We start from the raw sequence: 26,390 nt of genomic DNA on the forward strand, positions 1-26,390 counted from the left end.
GCGGCTCACATGCACAAGCACTCAAACCCCCCCTTACGATATGGAGAGTCCCTTCTGAGATTGGTAGGACTATGCTCTCTAACTGTCACTCCTAGTTACAGACCTATCATGCAGAAGTGCTGACTTATTAATGACTTGGATGCAGACCGAGGTGCACAGAGGAGACTGAAGCCTCTCTCAGTGTCTGCCTATAGTGGCACCGTATCTCAAACGCTTTACGTCACTATGCCATTAAAGTTTACACACCTTTACACGACGCAAACTGCTGCGTACGTAAGACTGATGGTTTGCGGCAAAGTGGAAAGAGTGTCCATATGATTTCTGTCTTATGTAACCCAACAACGTCACAGCACGTGTTTTATAACATAACAGGGTCAACAGGTATGTAATTATACAGTATCTGATTTCTCACTTGCTGTTGCCGTGTCAACAGGGTGAAATTGATTTATCAATGTGTTTACTGTACCACAGATCAAAGATAAAACTCTAGATAGGACGATCAATTCGAACTGATGTTAGCTGATATTTCGATTGTCCATTCTGCTTAAGAACACATGTACTAAAAGGAGCCTATACTTTTACAGTGGTTATTGCTTTTAACCTCTTACCTTTACCAAGTACAATTTCTCCAGTTCAGTTTTACCCAAATCTAAAAGCGTCTTGACATGAGAACTTACAGCCTATAGGCCAGGGTAAAGCTATAAGGCCGCAGCTCTTTCCTCGTTTTTGTTGACAGGTTTTCATATGTTTTTTTGTCACGTTTTTTGTTCTATTCTTTCGTCTCATGTTTTTCGTCGCATTTTCTGTCAAGTTTTTGTGACGTTTTTGTCATGTTTTGGTGACCTTTTTGTGGCTTCATCACAGTTGCATTACACAAAAAATCTAAATGTGGACATTAGAACATGACAAAAATCCATTGTAGGCCTTAGCTTTCAAATGAGGCGTTACCTTGGCCTATAGGCAAGGTCTCGGGTCGAGAAGCTTTTAGATTTGGGTTATGCTGAACTGAAGAAAATGTGCTTGGTCACGGTGGGGGTTAAGGGGTTAATTGACTCTGATCGTTTGACTTCTATTGTGCTTAATCTATGTCCAACATCTATGTTCCTCCAAACCAATCAATGTTTAAAATGAAGTTGATTTTGCTGGTTAAAGTCAGCACTTTTTTATAACAAGTAAAAAAAAGGAAATGTATTATTCAATGATTATGTCCACATGCAAAGATGCCATAAATCTGTATAAACAGAGCCCAGGGCAGCGGTGATTGGGTTGATATTCATGTTAAAGCAGTACTAAGTAAGTTGTTTACCTTAATAAATAAATTTGAAATCCCTCGGTGTTGATGAGATGATTGTGGGGTCTTTCATCTCCCCTTGGTGTCTCTGGCCAGAAAACCATGCTTACAACTTTCCCTGCTCCGACCCGGAGGCCCCAATACACACTAATGGAATCACGAAGAAGCTAACAAGCTAACAGGCTAACGGGCAAAGATAATTGCAGGCTAGCGCCACTTAAACAGTGTTCACAGCCAAGTTTGAGTGAAAAAAAATATTTCCATTGTGTAATTGGATGTACAATATCCCTCTCTCCCTTTGTCTTTTCTGACAGTATTTACTCTCTCAATTAATGAGTAAAAAAACCTAACATGGTCCGACACATGCAATGGAGCTTATGGCCGCTAGGGGCATGAGATACTTAGTACTGCTTTTAAGGCCATATTCATGATTTTATGTTTATAAACAATGAAAGAGGGAGCCAAGTCAATTCAATTGTTTATTATGGTCCACACTCGTTCCTAACATCCCAGTTCCTCACAGGGCTGAGTTTATCAGCAGATTTCACAACTTCCAGGATCACTTCTCAGGGTCGCTATCATAGAAATGCTAACAAAAACTAGCTTTCAAGTGCATGCAGTTGGGTGCAACGTCTGAGTCTACAATATGCTGCTGGAGGACAAAACATTTACCCCCTCAAATAGAAAAAAAATGGACAATCATTGCCATTTGAAACCAACCAACGCACATTCAGATTCTTTGGCCAAACTGGTTGAATTCTCTAGTTCTGTGCTCGCCAACCACTCCCAACTGGCCGTGATCTGTCAATACAAAAAAACACGCATTTGGCACAACTTTAGCATATAAAAGAAATAAAACATTCACAACAGACGCCACAGTGAACAGTTTCCAGTTCAAAATCTTCAGAGGTGGAATACAAGCTTATTATAATCCATTAATTCAGTGCCATATTTGCGGCAGTAACAAAGCAATTCACTGTGCTTTATCAGTACCCAATTAAAATAGTGTGAACGTACTTCGTGCCAGTTTCTTCATTTGAAAGTCTCTCATCCTGTGTCACTGGGAGGATCTTTTATGTGAAACGCTTCATCTTTCTCCGCACTGGATGCCTGCTTCTGTCAGCCTATATGCATCAGTTTGAGGCTCCTAATGCACACATACACGGCCAGCTCCCTTAGCCATCAATGCTGCCCTGATTATTGTGCGGCGTGTGATCTTTATGTTCGCGATTCCAACCCACAGTTGCGCAATAATTAAGCGGCGGGGTGTTGATTGCGTATATAAGTTGGCGTTTGTGTCCCTTTGTGAACTGCAGTAAGCGTTTGACTCTGGGTTTAAAATGGATGAATGGTTCTGTGACGACGAGCTGAATTGTAATGCTCCATCATGCCCCACTGCCTAAATATGGCTGAGCTCTAAATGAATGAACCGCTGCATGTGCTTCACTTTGCACTGTTAGCTGCTTCTATAATTATTTGTTTGAGGAACAGAGTGGCTTTTATAAATTGCCACAGAGTAAAGTTTTCATTCAGGTTGGGAGCACAAAGCGGCATGTTCTGAAATCCATATGAAGTGTTTTGAAATCCAGTCTGTTTGGGTGGTGAAGTAGACTATACAGTTTGTTGTTTATATACTGCTCAAAGGCTACAGCATAGGACAGTCCAGCCCCTCCCAAGCAGCTCCACAAAGGCTATAGACATCTGAGAAGCTTGATAAATTAAAGTTGATCACTGTCTTGGCAAAACAGCTCACGGATATCTTGTTGTTTCTCTTGCGCCAAATGATTTGTTAAGAATGTTTTGCTCAATCTGAAAACATTCAGTTGATATCATCCCATTTTAAAGACTTAAAACTAATATTTCACATTTTTGTCAACTTTTCACTAAAAGAAATACATTTTTAGTCAAAATCTGGCGAAAACATATATAATATGTTGCATATCGATTTGGGTTGACCATATACAAACAATCAACCATTTATAATAAGATACAGACTGCACACATCAGGCTCATCTTTTTTACACAAATTACTACATAATAACATACTCTTATGGGGTAAAAAGAATATGGCCCTACAAAAAGAAACAAAAGTCAGGTATAGGGCCTTTAAGTTAAAAAAAAAAAAAAAAAAACATGTGTTGAAGTATAATCTTATCTGACTCAAATATACTCCAAATTATATTGTAGCTCTCTGCCATTTTTATTGTGTGAAAGTAGCTACAGAAAAGGTTAAAGGGACTATACGGAGAGTTTAAAAATGATAAAATCATGTATTTTCCTCCCCCTACATGTTTCAGCCATATGTGTCCTAATGTGTAGAATGAGCTCAGACCTGTTCACCACAACTGCCTCTGAAATCCTGCACTGTCACTCAGAAACGTGTCACTTCGGGTCCGAATTGCCGCCATGCACGAGCTTAATATAGAAGGTGCAGTTACACGTATGACCTGAGGTGGCAGTATTGAGTATGAAAAATGGTGAACTTGCATCTAGCCCCTTTAAGGGAACCACAGGCTCCTCTCGCGGCGAGTACTTACAGTCACATTTGCCAGTGTTCACAAACAACCTCCCTGGCCACTACACTCTACAGACAGACAGGTAAAGTGTGAAGTACATAGTATATCTGGGAACAAATCACTGCTCATTTGATTCATCAGGACAATGTACAATAAGATTATGCTTGTGCACAAAGATGATTGTCGACTGTAGCTTTTTCAAGCTAGTTTCCTTCTGTAGACCAAAGACCAGAGCTACAAAGTACACTATATACTGCGCACCTAATCATACAGTTCATTGCTTCACCACCATCACATTCATAACAATACAGAGGCTAAAACACATCATTACTCCGTCTATTCATGCTCATACAATCTCACACACAATCATCACATAACTAAATTGTTTTAGAGAGTATACATGTAGCCCAGATTCAGTTTGAAATCAATTTTGTATAGTCTGTTTTCTTTATTATTTACTGTTTATACTTTTTGTCCCCACAAAATCCTTGGTAGTCATTGTATGTAAGACACCATCATTTACTATTTCATTGTTTGCACATTTTCTGCAAATTTGCACACCCTGAGCTGAATGTGATCAATAAAGGCTATCTAATCTTGTCTTATTTTATCTTAAAGTTCTCGACCATTCATGCTGTAGCAGTGGACATGAGAAGTTCAAGGTTTAAGTGCATATAACTAAACTTATAAGCATATAAACTCACTTTGTTAACACAATGCTTTGACATGTTCAGTGATGTTTATTATGTCACTTCCTTGTTGGACACAAGCAAGAAGTGACATACATAGAGCCATGTTTCTTTTATGAACAAAGTTGAGCCATTAGCCACACCCTCGCGAATTCTTAGTGGACGACCCCCCAAAATAGAGTTTTTTCAGCTGGCTTTATGAAGTTAATATTTCCGTTTCACAAATGTTTTCGGTTAGGGATTAAGTTTAAGGTCAGGCCCAGAGTTTTAGGGTTATAGGAAAAGGGATTTGTATTGAGGATATCAATGTCAATGTTGGGGGTGGGATCATCTTGCAACTAGGTTGTAAGATAGAAAGAAGCTTAGATGGAAACATTTTGAATTGTTGCTGTGCCAACCATGTTATACCAATGAGAAACGAGTGAGTCAGAATCCTATGGAACTTTCCCTCTGTCATTAACATATATAATCTTACAAGAATAACCATTTCCCCAGGCTTCTTTTCATTGAATTACCACCTCACGGAAATAAAATCATGATAAACACTCCACACCACAGATATTGTCCATCAAACTAAGTCACGATTCCAAAAGGATTAAAGTCATATGCATTTTAACCCCACTTAACACTGAAGGATGGGTCAAGTACAAAGGACAAATATCCAGTTTGTTCTCCATTTCCCAGGACCTACTGTCTATTCCAGCACTCCAGTCCATCTCCACTAACCGTACTCCTGCTGCAGTGAAGAGAACATGCTCAACTTTTCCCCCAAACTCACAGTATGATACAGTATAAGTACCACTTCCAGGCCCGGAGCTGTTTACTTGAGTTAGACCCAGATCATTATAATCCCTTCTTTCCTGCCTGTTCCCAACGAGCCACCATCAATTACAGGATGACAGAGAGAGCCCTGTTATGACAGTGTACGCAGCTGCCGTGTGCACCACAAGATCCATATGGAAAGCTTTAAAAATCAGCCACAAATCTTTGCTATAACTATATGTTTACCCTTTTTTCCACTTTGCACCGATTCCGGAGGATAAACAGACCTCAATATTAAGAGCAGAAGTAGCTGGCTCGATGTGTTGTTCGCTGCCATTGGAAATAAGTAAGGGTCATATCTGCTGCACTATGATCTAGTACAGGTGAGAAAGTCCCATTATGGGGCCCGGCAATAACAACAGGGGCACTTTTTAACAAATGATGCCTCTATACGGCACAGCACACTCAGCACAGTGGAAAAGACAGGACCATTTTCTATGATGCTGGTGTACATTAGTTGTGATATTTATTATGATATATGTACAGTTGGCTCGGACTTGGACGGTGGCTTTGGTTTTCAATCAAGCGATGCACATTTCAAAGGTTATGTAAATGTAATATGGAACAAAAACTATAGATTATGCAGACATGTGACACAGCATTTGGGGGATAGATGACAGCTCAACGTTAAAGGGGACGTATTATTCCAAATGACAAAGAAAAGAAAAGAAACAACATGCTGTTCCCTCTTAGAAACTTAGAGTAGAACTTAGGGTAGAATTGTTCTCCGTGTACGCATTTTTGATTCATTTGTTTACTTTCTACAGAGGCACGTCAATATGGATTTCCTGGAGTTCGTTGCATAATTAGATAGATCTAATCATCCTCTGCATACCGAGCCCATAAACCATCTCCGGACGCTGTTCTGCACTCAAATTACATTTATCACGGCATGATCAATTTGTTAGCTTGCTGTTATCTATATGGCGGCTTGTACCTCATCTTTATCAAGGCAAATGATGACCAAGTGTCACTGATGACGTGAGCAAAAACAGGTAATGAGCCATAGTTAAGCCACTTTAAAACTGTAGCCTTGGCCCAGGTTGTCATTGTAACTGTAAGGTTGATGGATATTAGAAAAAGGCACAACCAATGCTTGACTATACAAGCTTCTACATGCCAAAGCAATGACCAATTTCTGAGTGTGGTCAAGCGATGTCTAGATGATGTGGCTCGGAGCTGTGGAATGAAGAGCCGTCTTTCTTTCTTTCTTGCGCTGACAGGTGAGATGATTCATGTTCAGGAGCTGCAGGTGTGGAGGATGATCCGATGGACCCCAGACCTAACATGGAGACTGTGACTCAGTACTTAACAACACTATCACTACTATGGAGGTTGATGGTGTCACTACATGAGCATGCTGCAGTGTTGTTGGGCAAGACACTTACCCCGATATATGAATGACTGTGATTGTTAGTGTAGAGAAAAATACATTTTTTTCTCTCAAGTAAACTGTGTGTTACTTGAGATTGGCCCAAAGATGATATTTGTATTTACCATCTTTGGGCCATGCATTCTCTTGATTCTTTTCAGTCTGACAATATTTCAACCAACTTGAGCCAGTGATGCTCTAAGCTCAGGCACAAAGCTTGATATTTACAGGCAAAAAGTATTATTCTGCTGAAATCTATATGTTTAGCAGTAGATTGAGGAAATGCGTGTGGGACATCAGGAACATGCTGTGTATAAAGTTGCAGAGGTTGAAGAGGACAGAGGGCTGTAATAACAGCTGGTCTTGTCAGGAAATATTAAAGTTCCCAAAAGAGCACATGTCCCCATAAGGAAGACATAACACTGGGACTTTGTGCAAGTACAGTACATTTGAATTATTAACACATATTGCACCAACCGCTATGTAGCTTCTTGTTCGGGGGTAACTGCTGTATCATCTTAGTACAACGCCTGTTTTGGCTCTATTTAATATGGTTTACAAAGTTTAAGACAGTGCATGAAATTACTTGTGTTAATTTTGGAGGGATCTGGCAACCCAAAGCATGAGGCTCACTGGGATTTCTGATTGGATAATTGACTGTGAATAGACTTATGAACCAAAAATAACAGTAAGCAAAAACATTAGCATATTTATATATTTATTTGCCCAGTAAAAAAAAAAAGTGTTTTAGACATGTTTACTTTAGACACAGGGAGACCGACTGCACCTTTAAAGTCATTGGTACCATATGGTAATAAACAGCGTGGCTGCTTCTGTTCCTGTTGTGTCAGACCCCGTCGCTTTAATGCAATTATTCACCTGTGTGAAAGTGACAGGTCGAAGCGGCAATCACACTCTTGATGAACTCCTGTTCTTCCACTGTAAGGTGGGATGTTTGCAAGATTTGCGTCAGTTGCAGAGGGCATTTAACCTAAAGACAATAATTACTTGGCATATGGAAAATGAAAAAAACAACTGGAGAAGATAAGCACACAACACTAAGACAATGTTGAAACAGAAGTTTAATCGCTGGATGCACATGATAGAACTTCGAAAGGCTAATTCCGCGCATTGGCTTCTTTATATAAGTAAATGCCTGGTATAGATTTTTTAACTACAGCCTTTTTGTCCTTGTTCCTGTGATCCATAAAGGCTTCGATGTATTGGCTAATATTGGCAGCTAGTAACTGTCCATTGTTCATTTTGACACAATGCATGAAACGTCTCAATTTACCATAAAAAAGGCTTTTTACTTCACAATGAGGGCAGTTATTTGGGGCTTTTTATGAATTATTTGATTTATTGATTGATTTAGTGTTTTATATTTAAGACTTTTCTGTGCTGAAAGAGCTCGAAATGTTAGTGACTCCCTCTAGTGGTCAAGAATATGGCTCAAATTAGATTTAACTCGGGCACCGTCTGTGGGTGCACATGGCAAATAACGTCCCTCTCGGAGCAAATTAATAAACTATCTCCTATATAACAGCGTGATGTAAGAAACTGCGCACCATCTTTAAACTTTTGAACTCTTGTTACGACTGAAGCGGGGCCCTGTCTCGATGATAACAGGGCCCGCTCCGCAAATGACAGGTCATTTATAAAGCCTCAATGATTGCGGAGCGTGTGCGTGCGCGCGTGCCACCGTGGGACCACCCGAGAAGGAGGGAGGAGCAGAGGGGTACTCGGCTCCGGAGCGGAGAATGGACGAGCCAAGAGAAACTTTGGAGCGCCGCGCATACCGATCCGCCTCATGTGCGTAAAGAGCAACGTTCGGACATGCAGGTGCCATATGTCTCTTTCACAAAGGTGAGGCAGTTTGACGCCGTCTCAATCACTTCAAAAAATACGGGAACTTTCACTGACTTCCCATTGTTTTATTATTTGTTATTAATAGCGCGCACTTTCTCCTCCTCCTCAAGCATTCATATGAAACGTCGCTGCGTAAAAATAGAAATACAGTTGTCCGTAACTGGCTCTCATTGACACAATAGCTCCCGTTCCTGCGCCGTAGCTCCTCCCAGTCAGCATGTGTATGTGTGTGTAGCGGGTGGGTGACAGCTGGGCTCGCGGCGCTGCGCTCCAGTCTGCTGCTAAGAAGCTTCATCTCCAAATAGGATGATGACCGTCGGCTTTTGTGGAAGGCAACGTTCAGCTCCGCGAAGCTAGTCCTGGGACTCCGCTCAGTTCACTTCACCCACGAGGACTTTCAGAGCATTTCCCCCCCTCTTCCTTTCTAAAGAGTGGATACTGAATGGATATTTACATTTGAGGAGGTGAGATTTGAGCGCGGCATGTAACAAAAAGAAGAAGCGCAAGAGAGAAAAGTAGCGCTCGTGTTGTTATCCCGCGACCAGTTTTTTTGGACTGCTTTGAAGAGCGGTTTCTCATGGATTACTAAAGGGACAGAGCTGCGTAACACCCCGCGGAACATCCATTCATGAGCTGAAAGGTATGATCTCTTTGTTTATCTCAAACTTTCGCGAGGCTCGCTCTCCAGCCTCCGGGGCTTGTTTTCTGCGAGGCTGCCCGGGCGACAAGTGCACACGCTTCTCGGGGCTTCCCATCGCCCAACTCCAGCCTATTCCACCGGTTATTCAATCAAACACATACACAATTACGATTTTTTACCGCATGTTGAATATATAAAACTGTATTATTATGGCTTTGTTGCGATACAGAGACTCGATTCTGCGCGTAATCCCCGTGGTGCATCCCGAATGATGAGGTGTCAGTCAGTTCGTTGAGCATATTGTCAAATTTGAGCAAGTACAATTGTTTGGAAGAATCAGAGCCCTGTAAAACTCCCTCTTTTTCATTGGATGTGCATTTTGAAGACGGTGTGCCTCTCAAATCAAGTCAAGGGTGGCAGTTTTAGGCTATATGGATCCCGTTTGTCCATAACGCGCACTCTTATGAAACTAGACTTGATGTTATTTCTACTTTTACACTTGCACAACACTGCAAGTGACATTTTTTTTATTTTTTTATCTGGGTGTTCTTTCCCACGTGTGGGCTAATTGGGCTTACATGCACCTCCACTCATGCCGCTTTTCTGTCTTTTTGTGACAGAGAATTCTCATTCACACGGCTGGTGCCAACACGCCCGGAGCGGTTTCTCTGTTTACAGCCTGTTACTTTCCCCCCTATATCCCACTCTTTACGCAGTTACAGTCGCTTTTTTATCTGGTTAAGGGAGGGGGCAGAAAGTGGTCAGCCTCACCGTATTGCCTTTTGCCAACAGATCCAGTCAAATGCTTTGTAATTAAGGACCAAGGAACCAGAAATTGCGCATTGGTTTTCAGTAGTGGATTTGCCATTAAACAAAGTGCCGCTGGTCATTATGTCTTTAACAAGCTGGCGAGAGGAGATGGGAGGCCAAAGCTCGCTCACCACATCCAGCGAGCACCCGGCTGCCAACACCCAGTCATTCCCTACGGTTTTCCCACTATACTCTCCACTCAGCATTCCCAGAGGCGCTTGGAAAACCGGGAAAAGGGATCCGGCCATTCCAAAATGAAGGTTGCTAAATTGTCAGGAAGGGAATTGGATGACATGTGTGTACAGTGGGATTCTTGGTGAAATCTATCTGTTGGTTTTAATAAGGCAAATATTGTATATATATATATAGGGAAGAGTGTCACTCATAGAGCTGGAAAATATTCATGGTTCTGCGTTGTGGGGTTTCTCAAGTGTGACCTCCAGTGTTTGCAGCCATACCGCACGATTAAACATGGATCTTGAATGCCAAATAGAGGAATGCTTTAACATTTAAAAAACCTCCCACAACACTGGCCCTTAGGCATCCAAATCTCCCGAAGGCATTTTTTTCTTTCTCTTCACAGATGCGTGTTCTCATACTTAATTCTAACCATTTCTCTGCATATCCAGTGCTGTTAACACATCATTCACTGACATGTTGTTGGCGGTGAATTACAGCGTGATTACCTTTGTGACAGCTTGTCCACCTCAATAGGACTAGGGCCAGGCAGAGTTGGTGGCTTGTATTTGGAGCAATGCTCTATGGAGCGTTTGATGTGCCGATCCCCTTTAACAATGGCAATGGGGTTGGCATTGTGTGTGACCGATGTGGATTTGTCACACAGCTACGTCTATGTGTGAGGTTGGAAGGAAAAAAAAAAAGGGCTCATAGAAAGTGCAATAGATTTTTTTTTTTTGTTAAGTTAAGGCTTGATGAATACAGCTCTAAAAAAAAACAGATACACCGCTTTGTACTCTTATTCTACTGAAGAGTGCTTTGCTACACAAGACTAGCCAGCTGCTCTTAACCATCTCAGGCATTGTCAATGGCACAATGAATAGTGTGTGTATTTATGCATATTTTATAAAAGGCCGTGTTTTATTGATGTGCACTGGGTGTGTGGGCTCCGGTTTTCCAAACAATTAGATGAAAATCACTCATCGCTGTGTGATTTATTGATGCTTAACCTATTTTCAGATGAGAGTCAACCCTGGCACTGAATTTGAAGTTTGTTTGTGTATAGTCCACACAGTTTTAGCACATTCCTCCGCTCCAGAAATACAGGTCAGCGTTATCAAAGAAGCGCGCATTGTAATAGATGTGCCCGTCACAGATGTTGCGTGGCACATTCGCTGATCTCAGCTCGGATTGTACATTCAGTGGGAGGAGGTGAGAACGGACCAGGCACTTCTCGATATTGCAAATCTGTGTCACTTAATGCTGTGATAACATCCTGCTCGCATCATCCAAAGTGCTAAATGTCAAAATATTTATTCAAATGATGTGGTTCGGCGAATGCGAGGGAAAACTGACCTATTTTTCAAACTAATTGGACTTTTAAAGGCCCTTTAAGAGTAAACAGATGGTACCATTCTTGATTCTATATTGGTTCTGCTATTGATGATTTGTGGTCAGTACCAGTACCAAAATAGAATCAAGGACGACGTGTTGTGAGACCATAAAGCTACTTTAAGAACCACTGCTTTGTGCTGTAGTGTTATGCCCCTGTTTTGGTTACGAATCCTGCCGACAACGCCAATGAGTTACACGTGTCAGTGGCCTCTATAATAGATATTCAAGCAAAATAAATGATATTTGAATGAGATCAGGTTTGGAAAATTTGTTAGATTTTGGATACAACAGGCTGCCTGTTTTTAGCTTCGGGCATATATGGCATATTTAGGGGATGATAAATGGCCACTGCATGGTCTCATACCCTCTATGCATGTAGTACGCCTCATTGAAGACATCATTTGATAATCACTTGCTTTGTGTCCTTCCACTAACACGAACAGGCCTTTCCCACTGGCGCCCATCACACGTAAACCCTTCCATACCACCCAATAGATATTCTCCAGGGCGTCTATTCAACAAGCCAACCATGTGTTAACCGCTCTCCATACTCGTCACATTAGCATAATTGATTGCTCCTGTTATCGATGCCAAGGAAGCCAGCGGCATGAACGGCCCTCAAAAAGGCGTATTTTTTGGGCAAGGTGCCACAAGTCACTGGCAGATTTTTTGCAGAGTGTCTGTTCAGCGCTACTTGGCTGTTGGTCCTAGTTGGCACAGTTTTGTTGTTGGATATCAAGTGAATTAGAAAGCAATAGTTGGTCCATCTAAAACAGAGCCGGTGCTAAAGCCAAAAAGTCTATTGCGACATATGCCAGAGTCGGTGCGATTGGTGTTTGAGATATTTTGTTCAATATGCCGTAATACCACTGTCCCACTGGAGTTGGCTGTCATTATGGCTCGTATGAAGCAGAATGGCAAATGCATTTGCGGGGATAATCCAGGAGCGGCGGTTGGGCTTTGTGTGATTGCCTGGGAGATGGATGAATGACTGGCCTTGAAGAGTGCCAAACCTTGTACAGAGGATCAGATGATGTAAATGGTTGTTGCATGGCATAGAAATACAGTACGATGGCCTAGATTCGGATGCTTTGTTGTACTTTTTTTTCCAGGTATGAGCAGCCAGCTGTGAGTTACAGGGACATCCACTGCTTACCGAGTTAAGAAGGCCTTTGGCTCTGACTCTGCGGCTAAGCCTGTTGTTATCTGTTAGTCTGCAAACCACAACAAGGTGAGCACTGAAGATGAAAGGTGTTGGTTCACTTTTTTCGCTTCAGCTACATTTTAGTGCATCTCTTTTAACACATCAACACGAGGAAAGTAAAGGCAGCTAAAGTCATATCTTTAGCCAATCGTCATAGGCCTATGGGCAGTATGATCTTTAATTACAACCATTATTGGGCTAAGAGAGGAGCGAGTTCCCACCAAATCCGACGCCTCATTATTCCGACAATTACCATTGAGCAGAGGTGCCATTGGTCCGAAATGTTTAACCCAGTTGCGTTGTGGATTAGAGAGCCATATACAACCATTGGCCCTAACCTTAAGGCCAGTGGACTCTTGCCTAAACCTAATTTTGGGAAGGATCATTTCAGTTTTACATATACATTTTCGGAATAATGAGGCGACGGACTAATGGGTTGTCAGACTAATGCGCAAACCCTCTAAATGGTTTGTGTTCAATCTGTACAATCTGTAAATATATGTGATGCTAAATGACTTGACCGTGCATGCTGAAAAAGTCAACACGCATCGTCTTATAAAGTCTAAAGCAACAAACCGAAACAAAACCAAGTATTTCTTAAGTTTATCTACCAGCTTCTGTTGTACTGTCATACCATATTTGTTACAATTCAAGCCTGAAAAGCTTCCAGCAGGTGTCGTTAGCTTAATTTGCATGTGTTCGGTTAGCCTAACGCGCTGTGCACGTAAAGCTCTTCCCTGTGTGGTGAGTAGCACCATACAGTGAGAGTGGCTAATGGCGGGGGTTCGAGTGCGCACTTATCGTGTGTACTCTGGGTGCCTGTGCGTGCTGGTTCCGCGCAGCATTGTTGGAGTGCATCTGTCCCTCATCCCCGGGCCCCGGCGATTGGCACAGCCTCTCTCATCTATTAATCATACGGCGCTTGCTCTCTCATTCCGTTGCCATAGTTTCAGGACCCGAGACAGTGTTGGGGTGCCGGGCTGCCGGGAGAGAGGCGAAGTGCCAGGAAAATCATGGAGGGCCAAAGCAAAGCGATGGAGAATAATAGAGGACAGTAGCATTATAGTGTTGGAGGTGAGTGCAAGTTTGGCATCAGGTGTGCGAATACAAGTACTCTGATGTTCTGAAAGCAGTGCATCAAACAATAGCTCAGTCAAAAGACATTTTCAAATTCAACAAGTGCATTTATTTTACTGAAGCGCCAATATGTTAATAAAAACATGTTCAGGTGAATCTCATGGACCACTCATCATCACTCAATGTGGATGTGTGCCAATAATGCATTCTCAAATTTCAACAAAATGCTCATTACCCCTTGAAGTACACAGGCAAGACAATGTAAAGATGTTTGCGTACAGTGGAGCAAGAATTTTGTGAGAAATTGATTCTTGTCGACGGGGTTCCAGAATACAAAGAAGCCTGCCTTCTGCCCCTGCACCCTCATAAAAAAACAATAAGTTACCCCCTGGTGCATGTCTGGCCTACGGGCCTCTATACCTGCAATGTATTATTACTACTACCATAGCCCTCCCATTTTTGCAACACGGCATGCCAAATATTCTCAAAATATTTCATCATTATGATCTTTACAACATAGCAAAAACATAAATGTGCTCATTCTTATGAGCCTTAAACTAAAAACACAAGCAGAAAATAAACCTCCAAAAGAACCAAAAACTGACTTTTTAAAATCCCAGCAGCAAAGCTTAGATCTCATTCTTTGCATGCATCATTTGGGGGACGTTTTCTCACGTTTTTGAAAAATATTTTCTCAATAGGCATTATCTTCCGGGCAAGCGCTCCTCAGTGCATTATAGCAGCAAGAATAAAGTGATACATCACAATGCAACGGCTCCGACATTGAAGATGGCCCTGTGCTTTCATGCTCAGTTGGATGTTTTGATGGTAAACCGTGCAGAATTCATGCAATTCAATGACTTAATACAAAGCAAATCGACCACTGTGGAAATTTCTAAGATGCTTTTCCGGTTCTTGATATGGAAAACCATCTCTTTGTCCGTCTGGCAAAAAGTCTAATAAATATGCCACGCTCCTGTTTTGGCTGGAGGCTGAGGAATGACCTTCTAATCTTGTCAGGGTCTTTCAATCGCTAACTTTGCGCTAATGTGGAGGTTGCTTTATTGCCTTGTCTCATCGAATGGTGAGTGTTTCCAATGGACTTTTTGCAGAGAGCAGACAACCGCTGTACCACTGTAATCATGGGATTGTCAGCGCTCAACAGCATCCCTAAGCCAAATGTGTGCAGGCGATTACAGAAGCACTTTACATACCAGACGTGAGTTCAATGTCTTTTATGTGGCTAATTTCAAAGCACATTTATAGGACACTTGAGCTTTGGGAATTTGTATCTTTGAGGGGAGAATACTTAAGTTTTATAATAGAGCGCTACTGTGTATTTTCTCAAAACAGATGCTTGATGCAACTTTTGTAATTTGAATGGGTTAGAGTGGAAAAACAGCTATTTCTAGTATGTGTTGTGAAAAGTGCCATGATATAGTCAAGTTGTTATTTGTATGGATCTGGCATAGAATCTTGCCTTTTTGCCAGAAGTTCTTCATAGGGCCACGACTCTTTACACCTCACAGCTTGACAGAACCTGAACACAATGTATTCTTATTCTGATTGACACATATTGCAGGCATGTGAAAGTAGAGTTTCTGCAAAAAGCCTGAATCTGAATGAAAGTGCCTGTTGTTTCAGCGTTACAGTATAAGCGCGGTGGGCAGGGAGCCAAGAACACCTGATTGTGGGCTATAGCTAAGTGTATAGAGCTTGTCCAGAGGATTACTATAGGGTATGCGGGAGTGCGAGCAGGGTGCTTTTGCTCTTTGTGCTGTGGAACTGGGGTGCATTTATGCCTTTGAAGTGCGTGGATTGGACGTGACATCGGCACGGCCACATTCTCAGGTGCAGCAGGTGAATTAATCTGGGGGAAGGGGGGGGAGGGCCGACATGTGTGCAGACCCTGGGTTCTAATGCTCAGGGGTATTTTGTGGAAGCGGGCCCGAGATGCAAGTGCTTGTGTGTGGATGTGCGTGTGGCTGTGCACGTGGCTCATCAAAGCAGAGGAGAGCCGTGTGTAAGGTGATCTGTATGCTCATGGCAGAGCAGCAGTCATACTCTCCCAGAGGCAGAAGGCCCTGCTGAATGTGGAGCATCATCATCATGCCGGTGCCTGCTCCACACTCGGACCAAACGTGGACAGATTATGCTTATTATCCATGTTTCTGGATTGTCTCCCGTGCATTTCTGAATTTTACATCTTCAATGGATGTGGTTTGAGCTAATCTAATATATCTCTCTATCCTCTGATGCCTGTGAGATGATTCCGAAGCGGCACCTCCATGGATATCCTAGACAGCGTGTAATTTGCTCCAACTCTCCGCAGCTCATCCGCAGCACTGATGATGATAGATTGCTCGTAATTGGCCCCGGGTGGCTATTAATTATTTCCAGGTGACTGGTAAACGGTAACAATGACCTGTCATTATTCTGTCACATAAACACGGAGCACATATTCAGTCACATGTCAGCAGAGCAAACTGTCACAGAGTGCTCAGTGTCTGCATTAGCGACTATGATGGTATTAACATGATCACCTGATCTTTATTGTACCCTATAGCACACAGAAACTAAAGCTGGCGTGTGTACTTAAGAGGTTGGCTTGTTAAGAAATCAGTCTGGTCACAGTGGCTGGCAGAGTACAAGTCATTCCCCCGAGGGCCCTCTATTTCACAATCCAATCAGGCCCAACTCAGAACAATATCAGCTCTGTGCGTGTACATTTATTACATAGCTAATGAACAAATTGCAGCCATGTGCATGACTTGGTGGCAGGGCAGGGCTGGTGAAGAGAAATAGAAGCAGGTTTAAACCCACCACACAGTCGGGTCCCAGGCCACAGCCCCTCCCTCTGTCTTTACCACAATAAACACACACATGGCCACCACAAGGCCCCAGTGTTCAGCCTGTCCGTCCATCAGCTCAGCAGTGCTGGGCTGGGAGTACTTATCATCACTGTGCTGAGTGGAGCTCACAAAGGCCCACTCACACTCCCCACATACATGCGCACTCTTGAGTCAGCAGAGAGGGCCACTGGCCTGATTAAATGGACGTATAAGAGCAGCCAGTTGACACTGGACAGAGAGGTGCCAGATAGGGAAATGGACACCCTATCTGCCACTCACACCGAGGCTGAGGCAACAGGCACAAGACTTTTCATATGGTCACAAAGCTTCGCATTATCTTCTGCAATAATGTCAGTGCTTGGTTAGGTTGGTGATTAATGTTTAATTTATGTTCCAAATGCCAGGAAAAGAAATTTGCATTTAGATAGACAAAGCATAAAACAGCACTTAATGTTTTGCTGCATGTTATTAAAAGCATTCGGGCCATTCAAAGTATACCATAAATATTTGATCAGACAAGAAAAGGAATATTTTTTGAGAGCGTCTGGCTGGAGTTGAATCTCATAGACAGCAGAGATGGAAACATGAAGCTGGAGTCTGGTGTTAAGGCGCTAGGGGCATGCACAGGCTGAGGTAACCTGGCTAACACAGTGTGTCAGAAAGTAATGCAGAAAGAGAAGAGCAGCTCTGAGTCGAGCAGTCGGGCCCCGTGGATCAGAGGAAAAAAAACATGAGAATCAAATCTTGCGGAGTGAATATTCCTCCTCTTGGCCTTGTTTAATAATGAGGACAAAGGTGCAGTGTGTGGCCAGGTAATCAGGGCCTGCGTTGATAGGCAGAAGACGGGCTCGCTGTAAGGCAGGAAACCAGGAGTGTTGCCCTGCATTATAATGTCCTCATTCATCCCCCACTCGGATAATGTTCACAGCATGCTCGGCTTAATTCATTCATCACAGCCTACTGGGGGCCTTTTTGCGTTATTTGTTAAAAAGCCTCGGTGCTTTTCTAAACCCGTTAAGTTCAGGTCTGCGCGCTGACTGGATTATGCAGGAGCTGATTGCTTCTGGGCTTTGTGAAGGTGTCCATGTGTTGGAGTGTTTTTGTTTGTCTATGTATGCGCTTGAATAAATTGGTGTGTGGGGACAGAGAATTCTGCAATGAGCTTTACTTCAGGTCTCAGACAGTTTAGTTTCATTGGCCGATGTGACTGATAAAACACAAAAGAAAACATCAGTTATTCCCAGTTTGTGTTCATTTGCACTTTTGTGTCAGTGTGTTTGGAGTGCATTCCTTTGTGAATCTCTTTTTGTTGTGTGTCTGTGTCAGCTCTATAATGAACCACTGGGAAATAAAATATTGTATTTTGCACAGCTGAATATTTAATTCTATGTAACTTACATTTCTGCATCTTTTTTTCAGTGGGCCTTACCCAAAAGATGGCCTATTGATGTATAAGTCAAAATATCATCTCTCAGCTGTTGCCTATGCGTTTGCAGCTCTCACAGACCCTACCGCACATCCAGATTGTTAATTGGAAGCACTGCTCAACCAGAGCGAGACAAAGGTGCGACATAAGCAGAGTGGACCACCAATGCTAACACTATGCTATTTTTAGCCTCTGACTTCCTGATTCACGCTGGAGGACAATGTGCTATATTTGGACACACAAGTGCACATGGTTTGGTTTTCATTTTGACAAATGTCGTATTTACATTGTAGATCTATGGTGCCAAAAAGGAGAGAAAAAGAAAATAATTTGATTTGCACTTTAATTGCTGCAAAGCGAGGGTGCAAACCTCTGCACTGGGTCAGCCCTTTGTTCCCCGGTACCTATGTTTCCCCACTTCTATTGATCAAGATTAGGCACCTACGGGAACATGCAAACTCCACACGGGGCCTTTCTGTGTGGAGTTTGCATGTTCTCCCCATGTCTGCGTGGGTTTCCTCTGGGTACTCCGGTTTCCTACCACTAAAAATATGTACAATAGGTTTCCAGGGGGCCAGGACTCCCCTGGAAATCAGATCCCTAATCTCAGTGGTTAAATAAATAATAAATAAACTAATATACCATTGTTTGATACACAGCAAGCATTTAAGTATCCAAAGTGCATTGTGACTTTCAGTTGCCATGTGCTGCATCAGTCAACGGGTCGAGGGAAAAGTCAAAATCAGGCCAATCTGTGAATCACTCTGGTTTTGGTTTCGTAGCTGACTTCCTTATTCCTCTGGTCAATGCGCATTTGTGTCTGAGAACATGTGAAGCCAACACTGAGTAGATGAGGCATAGTAACGTTAGCTAACCATAGTAACTGGATAGCATTAGCGGTGGATGTTAGGTGAGGCCAGTGCATGTTAATCATTTACAAAGCAGGGTTGGCACTAATAAAGAAATGGAAGCATGCTACTTTGTTACAATATAAGTTTACTTACTCAGAAATATCCTGACATTGACTAACACTGCTATATTGTGTGCAGTGTGACTGTAGTTTTGCACACATTCTGAAACGCAGTGCTACAAACTGCCTGGCTTGCCCTCATGGCCTCTTGTTTGCTCTCCTGCTTTAAGTGCGGCTTTACTTGTATCAAAGGGCTGATTATGTTGAGGAGGTGTTGTGCCGTGTAGGTATTTTTACTCACGGAGATTATGGCTGCTATTTTCAAGCTCACTACTACCTGGCCACCATCTTGACTGACTTGCAACACGTTACATCATCGGGCATGACAACAAAGAAATGATCCGGCAGTAATGACAGAGAATGGGCTGAGTCTATGGGAGTGCGTTTCGACCCACATTTGAAGTTAACACTGTGTTGTAGGTCTATAGTTGTCAACACTGCCTCGCTTTGATCTTCAGCCTTTTCTCATGATGAGCTGGATTTGTGTCTGTCAGAGGAAGAGAATTTGGAATCGCTACCCAATTTTACTTAGCAGCAGTGGCACAGACATGAGCTACATTTAGACTGAGCTTGCATCAAGCCAAGACACCTCCTATAGTAGCTTTGGATTTAAAACTCTGTTTTCCTGAATGTGTGCAATATAAACATGTTCTGCAATTCGCTCAGTCAAAACAAAAAAAGAGAGAGAATGGGGACCATTTGGTCAACCAGCGTGATTTCTCCTAAGACCTGACACTTCTGTAACAGTGGGTCGGCAGCGCTGAGATTGCAAGTGTGTATTTGGTGGCAGGGAGGGAATATGCTATAGGGGCTATTTATTTTAACACAAAAATGTTCTACCCTTATTATTATTTAAATACATAATGCCAAATTGACTTTCTGGGCTTTTAACTACATGCCTGGAGTAGCAGTTTATTTCAGTTATGCCTTTTGAGTAATTCTGTTCTCTTTGGCTGATTCTTCCTCACCTTAAGTGCTCCTCTCTGTATCTGTTTCCTGGATTTTGTTGCATTATAGAGAGAACGAAGGACACAAATCCTCCTATTTTTTAATATTCTTATCAGCCTACACATTCTGAGCGGTTCTACACTCAAAGTGTGTTCATCACAACGCAGTTGATTTGCTAGCATGCCTAAAGTGAAAGCCAGTGTTGCTGCTCTATCATGTGTCATTCTCACTGCTACTTGAGAGAGCGCTCCAGGTCAATTCTAATCCGGATCAAACCGATCTCTCACCCCTTGCTGTCCTGGTACAGACATTACAAACAGACATTTGCAATTTAAAATGAAAACATCAATGCGTAGGTACCCATAATAATGTTTTTAGATTTCAACTATGCGTGATATGTTCACTTTTAGGCAAAAAAGCTGCTTATGTGCCCCTGAAATTGGCTCAGTCTTTGTTTTTTTTACTGTAGGTATCCCAAGATTGCATGGTTGCTGCTATAGATACAAACATGATCATATATGGGCGATTCCAGAGATGCCGTCTGTATCTATGTAAGATCTAATTCATTTTATTGTCTCTAGTGCATTTAAAATGATTTCTTTAAATAAAGGTAGCATCTGTCTCAGTGTCTCCAAATTCCCCTCAGGTGTGGGATTGTTGCGGACTTTATCTTGAACAAACAGGTTTTCTCGCAGCCCGCCGATAAGACTGGACACGGTGGTGCGCTCTGCCTGGCGCCACTTCTGCGTTTCATTTGTTGAGCACATTAACAGGTGAGGGACTTAGAGTGTGTGTGCTCAGCGGGGTTAGTCAAGCTGTCTGCGGGACATTTTTAGTAAATGAACAGTCACATACGTAGTCACAAGTCATTGCAACACACAGGAGAATGAGGATGTGCTGATAACTCAGACGGTGACTTGTTTACACAAGCCGCGAGGCCAGTCACGGTCAGTGGGGCATGCAGTTTTCCTGTGAACACCTGCATGGCTCTACACACATCGCGCAGTAAACACTTGAGCATGAGTGATAAATGTGCTAAAAAGTGAATGGGGAACAATGGAATGGCAGGTTGACCTTGTGCAGAATGTAGGTCGATGCTATGATTCAATGTTGATGTGTTTTGTACACTTTGAGACTGCACTTGCAGGTAGGATGACCTCACCTCTCATTCCTCTGCTGGTGTTTAGGTGATAGATTTGACTCTGGAGTTGTCTATGTGAAAGTTTTGAACAAAGTTCTCTGTCATAAAATGTTCCACTGATAACTGCGAGAGGTCTTGCTAACATACCAGTCTGAAATGCTGTAGTTGGGTGTTGTACCTTTCAAAATAGTGTGGTGGATCACATTCAAATGATTGTGCAAAAAAAAAAAAAAATCAGACATTTTCACAGAACACTTGACTGATGTTTGGTGTCACAGGGGTTAGCCTTCTTGCCTCTTGGTAAAAAGGTCCAGTGTTCATTTTCCTAAACACGCACACAAGGCTAAAAGCTCCAGCCGGGTTATCTTAAACAAGATGCTGGCTCAAGATCTAATGCTCCTGATACGTTTTTCTATGGGGAAAATAGAAGCTTTTACAATCTCACCTCCAGCTTCATTGTGTTCAACCACATGCAAAGCATAGATAACACTGTTCATAGAGCAATATCAAAATCAAATGTAAATCTATTCATAAAATAGCCAATTCCTTTTTAAATATCTTCCACCACTAATTAGAAACGTTTTACTTTATGTTGTGACACAACTGATTTATTTCATGTCACACCTTTATAATGTAGAAAACAAAGCTATGCAACAATAAATGGTTTGAATGACAGCTAACGCTACCTTGTTTTTCCAAATGAATGCTTTTGTGTTACAAACAGAATCCCATGCGGTATTTTCACTGTGACTACCTGACTCTGGGTGGGATCATCGTATGTTAAATGCAGCGCCCATGACCCCAATTTCCTAAGGGGGAGATTTCTTTTACCTCCACCACTTGCATAACACAGCATGACTTTGTGTTGAAGAGCTCACATTGTCAGCTCACTCCCCGAGGCAGACGGATAGTTATTCCTTCATCATGGAGATTTCCATGCTTGTAGCGCGAGGCTAATTACAATAGGAAGTGCCGCCCGGGTAGCGACCGCGGCTTCTTGCTAAATGCTTGCACGCACATAGGAAGTTGCTTTTCATTGTTTGAGTGTTGTGAATGAATTCTAAAAGGGGGGGAATTATAGGCTATTATTATCATTACCAACAACCCTTCTCTTCATGTATCAAAAGTGTGAATTTGAGCCAGTCCTGGCGCAATAAGTGGGCAGGACAGACTCCCGTGGCCAATGGCGATGACTGGCACCTACTTTGGCATATTAGATCAGCACGCACCCCCCAACAGTTTTCTATAAACAAACCACACACGTCTTTTTTGTTAAGCCGCAATGTTTACATCGTACATCACGTATAAAGTAAGTCACTTTTTTGAGTTTTAATAAGTTTGTAGATACGACCTCGTGCAGACGTTTGAAGCATACACGTTTTGGGGCAGTGGCTGATGTGTGTAGCCACCAGGCCACTGCTGTCTCTGGTGCACACTGGAATCATTATTGGTGATATAACCCCACCCTCTGCTTTCAGCGTGTGTATTTCAATTTAAGCATTTGATTAAACATTTGAAAAGAAAGCCATTTAGAGTGATTTTATTTCATTACATTCAAGCAGACATTCTCTGTAATTTCGTTTTTGTTTTCAATTTGACGTTTGAAGGAATGATACATGGATTCTAAAGAAAGGACACAAGGCAGCACGACGAAGAGGAAAATAATGTGAAGGCTGCCAAAGATGAGCAACGCTCTCAGTGCTGCTTGTAATAAACCACGCCTCAGTCGACCTCTTTTTTAATAAGCGACGCCCTCGCGCCAGTGGCACAGGCAAATAGTGCAAAAGCTTTGCCACATGAAAGATAACACGTGTCCAACGTCGTGCTTTGAGTTGCACTGTCCTGGCCCAAAATATTCTATTCCTTTCAGGCTACCTAATTTTTCATTCACTCTTCATCCTTAATTCCTCATGCCACCCTATTGAGATTAAATAAAGATTGTGGTTGGGGGAGCTATCGATTTGAGTGGCTAGAACGTTAGCTGATTCTCGGGAGCTTTTTATAGCCATTAGCAACGGTTATTCATTCCCTGGGATGCATCACGTTACATCGGGGAGGGCACAGGAGCGGATGGCCTGATTGTAATCAATAGAAGCACCGTTTCTGCCTCTTCCCACCAATGCACCGCACTGTTCTTCCTATTCATCTTCCAAATTGCCATAAACTCAAGGTGCGAAATGAGCAAGGCCTTTGTTTTCATACGATCACAAGGTTAAGTCAGCGAACAGAAGAACAAGAACAAGAACAAGAAGCCTGCCATATGCCCAAAGTAAACAAAGCTAAAAGATAACGTTATTCGCAAAGGGATCTAGAAAAGGACGCAGGCCGCAAAACTGAAGAAGGTTTGGTTACCGTCTTAACTGATAGCTATCTCTCCGAATGGGTGAGAGACGCGCACCTGTAGGAGGGGATTGTGTTAGAGGACAAATAGCGGATTTTATTACCTGCTGGATGGCGCAACTTTAGACGTCTCAGAAGGATATCGGGTAAGGTTTGATGAACTAAAATGTGTCATGATAACAACGTCGAGATAAGGCTTTCTGGAGAGCTGACATTGTAGATGACAAGTGTTGAGTTGACAGAAAAAACAGGCAGGTGAGAGATGTGCAAGAAAGTGGATAAAGCTGTAATTGGATTCAAAGCTAGTTTGCCTTGGTCAATCTAAAACTTAAGACAAATTTGCAAACTCTTAACAATATTTAAGTCAAAACTTCCTGTCATGGCGCCATTTTATATCTTGTTGCGTTTTAAAGCAGCACTAAGTAACGTGTTTACGATAGTAAATCCTTTTCGGAGTCCCTGTGGGGGTAGTACAAGTGTTTATGGGATGATTGGAGGGTCTTTCATCTCTCCCTGGTGTCTCTGGCCAGAAAACCATGTTTGCAACTTGACTGCCACCGGACCGGAGCAACCAATACACACTAATGGAATCATGAAGAAGAAGCTAACAGGCTAACGGGCAAAGCTAACTGTGGGCTACCGTCACTTTAAACAGTATTTGCAGCCAAGTTTGAGTGAAAAAAATTATTTCCATTGTGTATTTGGATGTACAATATCCCTCTCTCCCTTCGCCTTTCCTGTCAGCGTAGTATTTACTCTCACAGTTAATAAGTTAAAAAATAGTAACTTGCTACGACACCTGCAGTTGCACTTATGGCCTCTAGGGACAAGAGTTACTTAGTACTGTTTTAAACTTGAACCATCGTAGATAAAAGATCTCAAGCTGTTTTCTGAACTTGATTGTCTTAGTGTAGAAAATGGCTCACCTCTAACTTCAAGAAGAAGAAGAAGAAGAAGATCTTTATTTATATAGCGCCTTTCACAGACATGGTCACAAAGCGCTTTACATGAGACAATTGAACATTCACTCCATTCTCGGTGGTGGTAAACTACGTTTGTAGCTTCAGTTTCCCCTGGGGGAGACTGTCAGAAGCGCTTTCGCGACCACACACGTCTGCGCCAACGGACCCTCTGACCACCACCATACATTCACTCACACACACACATCATTCATCCTGGCCTATTGTGCATGTTTTTAGTGGCAGGGGAAACCGGAGTACCCGGAGGAAACCTACGCAGACACGGGGAGAACATGCAAACTCCACACAGAAAGGCCCCGTCCTGGTGGGAATCGAACCCGGACCTTCTAGCTGTGAAGCGAGAGCACTAACCGCTGCGCTACCGTGCCGCCCCGCGCTACCGTGCCGCTCAAGGGGATCCATCAGAAACCAACATGTTATCCTTAATACTAAAACGACCCAGTACAGATAACCTCTTGAGAACCTTTATCTACGTTTGTAGCTTTTGCCAGATTTTCCACATTGTAAATAGCAGTCAAATCAGCCACTGCTGTTTCAAGATGTATTCAGTGCTGAATGGCCATTGTCATTTCTACTATCGCTTGTCGGCTTAAAGGTTGTGGGATATCTCCATTGGTTACTCTGCTGTGGGCAAGAAGGCTTCTGTTAGCACATTGGGCTGGGTTTCTTTGTATCCAGTGTCATTGGGAGTCGGATAACTTCTGATGTGATGATGAGGCACGCTATTCTGTGACTGCTTTTCTTCCTTTTGTATGCCTCCGGATGACTTAGAGGGAAAGCGCATTTGGGCAATGTGCGAGTGGTTACGCTGATCCCAAATTTAATCATTATAATGCACATTGTTAGACTTAAAAAACATGTGCTTTGGCATGACGCTTTATTGCTCCCGTTTCGTGCAACTCTACTTGGAACACGATTAACAAGGTTCGATACAATATTGCGGCGTAGAAGAACACATTGTCACGCCATCTGCTGTTTTCAATTTGTTTCAATTACAATATGTTGCTAAATTTACACTTCAAAGTGCCAGCTACAAATGAGCGTTCTAACAGCTTTGACTTGGGTTTTTGCTGCGTGACAAACTTTTTATTGTCTGCGATAAGAGACACGCGGGTATGTGCTTGTTGTCTTGCAGGGAAATTGTGCTGTCATGTTTGCAGCTGAGAGGAACACGAGTATAGGGTTCAAACGTTAAGCCATCTGATTATGTTTCGGGCCACCCAACCTGCAGGCCATGGGATATAAGCTGCAGCATTGGATCACAAAGGGGCCAACCACTAAGCTTCGTTTTCCACTACTAGAGATCAAATGATTAGATAAAAGTTGGAGTTGCACCTGGATGATATGATATAGCCCTCGTTCTACATATGGCAGTCAGTGATTCCAGCGCTGTTGTTGTGTGGGTTGAATGAATGAGTTGTACACGCAAAGAAAAGGTCGAAGCAAACATGATATTTGTTATGTAAGAGTGTGAATGACATATCCTATAGTACAACCTGATATGGATTATGTGAATGCATGTTGGCTCCAGGCATTCAGGCAATATCATGCACACAGTAGAGGGTAGAATTGCAGGACAGCTTTGTCAAATGACCTCGCTCTGGCTTTAAACATTGCTGATCCTCAAACGTATCATGATCTTACCAACCATGGTGGCTGAGAATAATGACCAACTTCAATGTCAAGTGGGATTTCTTGGTACCAGCTTAAGCCACGAGGAAGCGATTTGGTTCATCACGAAACGTTGGATATCTGAATCAAGATATGTGAACAGATCTATCAGATTTTGTGATTGAATCTACCTGGATATCTGTTTCATTGTAGTCTTGGCATCTGTGGCATGCACTTGCAAGGTTTTGGATGCCGTACCA

General features: G+C 42.6%; 1 protein-coding gene and 1 long non-coding RNA gene across 5 annotated transcripts in view; both read left to right on the forward strand.

Annotated features, from left to right (window-relative positions):
* The first annotated feature begins 1,466 nt into the window (after positions 1 to 1,466).
* The window catches only part of LOC306974783, a 321,619-nt gene continuing 296,695 nt past the window's right edge, over positions 1,467 to 26,390 (forward strand). The window contains exon 1 of the long non-coding RNA XR_013793660.1: positions 1,467 to 1,604. This is a non-coding gene — a long non-coding RNA (uncharacterized lncRNA). The remainder of the gene's footprint in view (positions 1,605 to 26,390) is intronic.
* sema6a (sema domain, transmembrane domain (TM), and cytoplasmic domain, (semaphorin) 6A) overlaps positions 8,717 to 26,390 on the forward strand; it is a 193,199-nt gene continuing 175,525 nt past the window's right edge. Inside the window, exon 1 of one of the 4 annotated variants that reach the window (XM_079571681.1) lies at positions 8,717 to 9,199. The gene's annotated coding sequence lies outside the window, so the exon portion shown is untranslated. The remainder of the gene's footprint in view (positions 9,200 to 26,390) is intronic. The other 3 variants (XM_079571679.1, XM_079571682.1, XM_079571680.1) reach the window with 3 other exon arrangements.

Source organism: Gobius niger (assembly GCF_951799975.1).
Source record: "Gobius niger genome assembly, chromosome: 1".
In the NCBI taxonomy this organism is placed as follows: Eukaryota; Metazoa; Chordata; class Actinopteri; order Gobiiformes; family Gobiidae; genus Gobius; species Gobius niger.